General features: G+C 45.7%; 1 pseudogene across 1 annotated transcript; it reads right to left on the bottom strand.

Annotated features, from left to right (window-relative positions):
* Positions 1-2,760: 2,760 nt before the first annotated feature.
* On the bottom strand, positions 2,761-4,132 carry LOC116542494 (annotated as a pseudogene). Its single transcript, XR_004265246.1, has one exon. The product of XR_004265246.1 is annotated as a glutamine synthetase pseudogene (transcript).
* Between the last annotated feature and the right edge of the window lie 645 nt (positions 4,133-4,777).

Raw genomic sequence — 4,777 nt, 5'->3', positions numbered from 1 at the left:
AAAAAATCACCAAATGTTCTGCAGACCTAGATAAAGTTAGAAAGCATAAATTTTCATGAAACTATGGAGCATTGTTATTTCTGTCAATACTCAGAAACCTGAGGAAAGAAAGTGAACAGTTTACCCACAATTGGAGAGCTGATGGACAGATCAATATCTTGAAGATGGAAGATTCTAGAATTGCAAAAGAAACCGGCCGGGCGCGGTGGCTCACGCCTGTAATCCCAGCACTTTGGGAGGCCGAGGTGGGCAAATCACGAGGTCAAGAGATCGAGACCATCCTGGCCAACGTGGTGAAACCCTGTCTCTACTGAAAAAATACAAAAATTAGCTGGGCACAGTGGTGCGTGCCTATAGTCCCAGTTACTCGGGAGGCTGAGGCAGGAGAATTGCTTGAATCCGGGAGGCAGAGGTTGCAGTGAGCCGAGATCGCGCCACTGCACTCCCGCCTGGCGCCTGGTGACAGAGCAAGACTCTGTCTCAAAAAAAAAAAAAAAAAAATTGCAAAAGAAACCTAGTTTATAAGTCTCTGGAACAGGATGAGACTGGTCTGGGAAATAAATGAAGCCAGAAGTTATTGGACTGAGAATAGAGGTTTCATTCTGGAAGCTGACGTTGATAGCAGATTCAAAGTGAGAAAGTTGGAGTCGCAGAGGATAGCACTGGGAACTACATATACCACAAAAAGTTATTCTTTTATGTTAGACTGATTTATAAGTGCTGCTCTGGGCAGTTACACAGTTTGTTTATAATAAGGAGTTATTTGACTTTAAACATGGCAATTAGAAGTCCTCATGACAAAAGAAAACCACAGCTGGCCTCCCACAGTCAACACAAGAACCAGAAAATGGCAGGGAAAATGAAGGAATAAAGGTAGGGTTTGTTTCTTATTATAAAAGAAAAAAAAAAATAATTCCTTAGCAGTCTTTTTTTTTTTTTTTTTTTATTAGAGACGGAGTTTCGCTCTTGTTACCCAGGCTAGAGTGCAATGGCGCGATCTCGGCTCACCGCAACCTCCGCCTCCCGGGTTCAGGCAATTCTCCTGCCTCAGCCTCCTGAGTAGCTGGGATTACAGGCACGCGCCACCATGCCCAGCTAATTTTTGTATTTTTAGTAGAGACGGGGTTTCACCATGTTGACCAGGATGGTCTCGATCTCTTGACCTCGTGATCCACCCGTCTCGGCCTCCCAAAGTGCTGGGATTACAGGCTTGAGCCACCGCGCCCGGCCTCCTTAGCAGTCTTAACAAGTAAACGGAATATTTCACACTGGGAGAAAAGACATAAGGATACAAAATTACAAATGTTTAGTGTTGTCCCCATCTCCTCCAAGAGCAGAGATAGGAGACAGTTGAAGCAAACAAGGAACTCTGTAAAAATTACCTAGAAACTCTACAAATTTGATTAAAATCTAAACATATAAATGTTGCTTTTTAAAAAATTTAATATCAAAAGGCCTGCTTTAGTAACATGCTATTCCTACCAGAAAATAACCCCAATACCCCCTCTGTCAGTAATATGCTCAAGTTGACCAGACAACTCTTATCTCTTAGCCCATGTAGACAAGTGTCTGTCTTTTAAACCAAAGCCACGGAGATCAAGTGACTGCTAGTAACATGTCACCTGTTAATTAACCAGTGTCCACCTTCTCCAGAGGGTGGGCAGGGCAGAAACCCTAAAGTGTTACGAAGGCCTAACCACAGATCACCATCCTTCTAAGAACTACTTCCCTCATTCCTTACTCAGAAGGAGATACTTGACATCTAATCCAGACTATTTGTCTCAAATTTGGTGCCCCGCGACCTGGATGTGTTTTCCTTTAGCAAAACACACATAAGATTAAAACTATATATATATATATAAATTTTTGTCTTTACATTTAAATATAAAAATACTATTTTGCTTTCTGTGATAAATCAAGGACCAAGCAATAAGAACCTTTTCTTCTTTCAAGGTAGGGATATCCATCAGCTGATACTGAGCTTTGTATTCAGAGCAGGGCATTTAGTCCCATGCCAGGCTAGTCCCACAAGCAAGAGACAAAGGCCATTCTCCCTGATTCCCAACCCTTACCTTCTCTCCTAATTCCCACTTTTAATAGAAAAGTTGGTTATAACCTCTTAAGAAAAGTTTCCTCTGGCCGGGCGCGGTGGCTCACGCCTATAATCCCAGCACTTTGGGAGGCCGAGGCGGGTGGATCACGAGGTCAAGAGATGGAGGCCATCCTGGTCAACATGGTGAAACCCCGTCTCTACTAAAAATACAAAAATTAGCTGGGCATGGTGATGCTCACCTGTAGTCCCAGCTACTCGGGAGGCTGAGGCAGGAGAACTGCTTGTACCCAGGAGGTGGAGGTTGCGGTGAGCTGAGATCGCGCCATTGCAGTACAGCCTGGGTGACAAGAGTGGAACTCCATCTCAGCAAAAAAAAAAGAAAAGTTTCTGCCATGAGGGCAAGTCCTAACCTAACCAGAGTAACCCAGGTCTTCCCCTTTCAGCTTCTTCAAAGAAAAGTCCACCTACTGCAAACATGCTCTGTCCGGGTACCTATGCCTATTGGAGAGGTGCACCCCACTAAATGGAAGCAGTGGTTATGTTTCCCCTCCCTCTTCCCCACTAATGCACTAAAAAGCTTCAGTGATAGGGAAAAAAAGGAGGGTAGATGTGAAGAAATTAATAACTTGACCCCCTATCCCAGCCAAACAAAGAAAGCAAGATTAACTGGGCACAAGAATTTAAAAAACAAACAAACAAAAAAAAAAAAAAAAAAAACCTTGATATTCCACCCTTCCAGTTACAATTGGGACAACCGGTAGAGGGGGAAGAGTTGGAGTGGGATAAAGAAGCAGGAGGGGCTCACAGCGGGAGGTCCAGTTCACTTAGTTTTTGTACTGGAAGGGCTCATTGCTGGTTTCATTGAGAAGACACATTCAGATGAGGGCTTCTGAATTCAGAAAAGGGAATGCAGTTGGCAGAGGGGCGACAGTCTTCAAAGTGACCCTTCTTCTCCTGCCCTACAGTCTGAGGAATGCGTATGCTGGTGCTACGATTGGCTACACCAGCAGAAAAGTCACTGATGTTGGAGGTTTGATGGGATCTAGTTAGGCTTCAGGCATTGTCCAGGCCTCCCTTGGGACCATAGGTGTGGCTGTGGTACTGGTGCTGCTTGCTTAGTTTCTCGATGGCCTCCTCAATGTACTTCAGACCATTCTCCTCCCACATGGCCTTGGTGCTAAAGTCAGTATGGCAGCCTGAACCATTCCAGTTTCCGGGAATGGGCTTAGGATCAAAGATTGCCATCACTCCAGAGTCTTCACATACACGATGCAAGATGAAACAGGCCACCCAGAGATGATCTCCCATGCTGATTCCTTCACAGGGTCCAATTGGAAATTCCCACTGGGCAGGCATGACCTTGGTATTCGTCCCTGCTTGTATCTTGACTCCAGCATACAAGCAGGCCCGGTAATGGGCCTCCACGATGTTCCTGCCGTAGGCTCTGTCTGCTCCCACACCGCAGTTATATGGACGCTGGGGCCCTGGGAAGCGGTTGGAAGGCCAACCAAAGGAGTGCCCGTCTGTTCCCATGAGGGCATATTCCTGTTCCATGCCAAACCAGGAGTGCTGGTTGCTCACCATGTCCATTATCCGTTTACAGGTGTGCCTCAAATTGGTCTCTGCTGGCTTTCGATCGTACTTGAAAACTTCACACACAACACCAACTTGTTAGGGTCCTTACGGAAGGGGTCCCGAAACATGGCAGCAGGCACGAGATACATGTCACTGTTGGAGCCTTCAGGCTGTAAAGTACTAGAGGTATCAGAATTCCACTCAGGCCACTCTTCCACACACTTGGGCTCATGTCCAGGGTCCGGGTCTTGCAGTGCAGTCCTTCCCCAGAACCATTGTTCCAGAAATACATAACCTGGACTTTCTCATCCTGAGGCAGGGGGCCATGTACACCTGCTTGATGCCTTTGTTTAAGTGGGAACTTGCTGAGGTGGTCATGGTGGAAGGTGTTCTGGGCACTGAGCAGGTGGACAGGTAAAGGTAGGCCACCAGAGCGAGGTGAGGAGAGGAGAGAAGGCCGCTGTGCTGCTCACATGCTCCGCTCTTCTCCCACCCTTGACTCTACCACGAAAAGTTATCAATAAATACAACGGGTAGGCCAGGCACGGTGGCTCATGCATGTAATCCTAGCACTTTGGGAGGTGGAGGCGGGCGGATTGCCTGAGCTCAGGAGTTCGAGACCAGCCTGGGCAACACGATGAGACCCTGTCTATACTAAAATACAAAAAATTAGCCAGGCATGGTGGCATGAGCCTGTAGTCCCAGCTACTCCAGAGGCTGAGGCAAGAGAATCACTTGAACCTGGGAGGCAGAGGTTTCAGTGAGCCAAGATGGTGCCACTGCACTCCAGCCTGGGCAACAGAATGAGACTCCATCTCAAAAAAACAAAATATGTGTAAAAATGTATCTGTGGGTATATACTTATGTTTGTAGATAGATATACATCTTCAAATCAATAAGTAAAAGACTAATAGCTCAGTCAAAAGGGAAAAGGATAGATAAGGTGAAAATAGATTTGTATGTATCCGCAAAATATGTACAATCAATAGAGATTCAAATACTATAGTAATTAGAGAAATGCAATGTTTTAAAAACTAAGATATTGTGGTGTTTTGTTTTGTTTTGTTTTGAGACAGAGTCTCATTTTCTTGTTCTGTTACCCAGGCTGGAGTGCAGTGGTGCAATCTCGGCTCACTGCAACCTTCGCCT

This window comes from Sapajus apella, unplaced genomic scaffold (assembly GCF_009761245.1).
Source record: "Sapajus apella isolate SASKATOON/1434 unplaced genomic scaffold, GSC_monkey_1.0 scaffold169, whole genome shotgun sequence".
Classification (NCBI taxonomy): domain Eukaryota; kingdom Metazoa; phylum Chordata; class Mammalia; order Primates; family Cebidae; genus Sapajus; species Sapajus apella.
The sequence above is the reverse complement of the archived record's forward strand: the minus strand, read 5'-3'. Positions and strand labels throughout refer to the sequence as shown.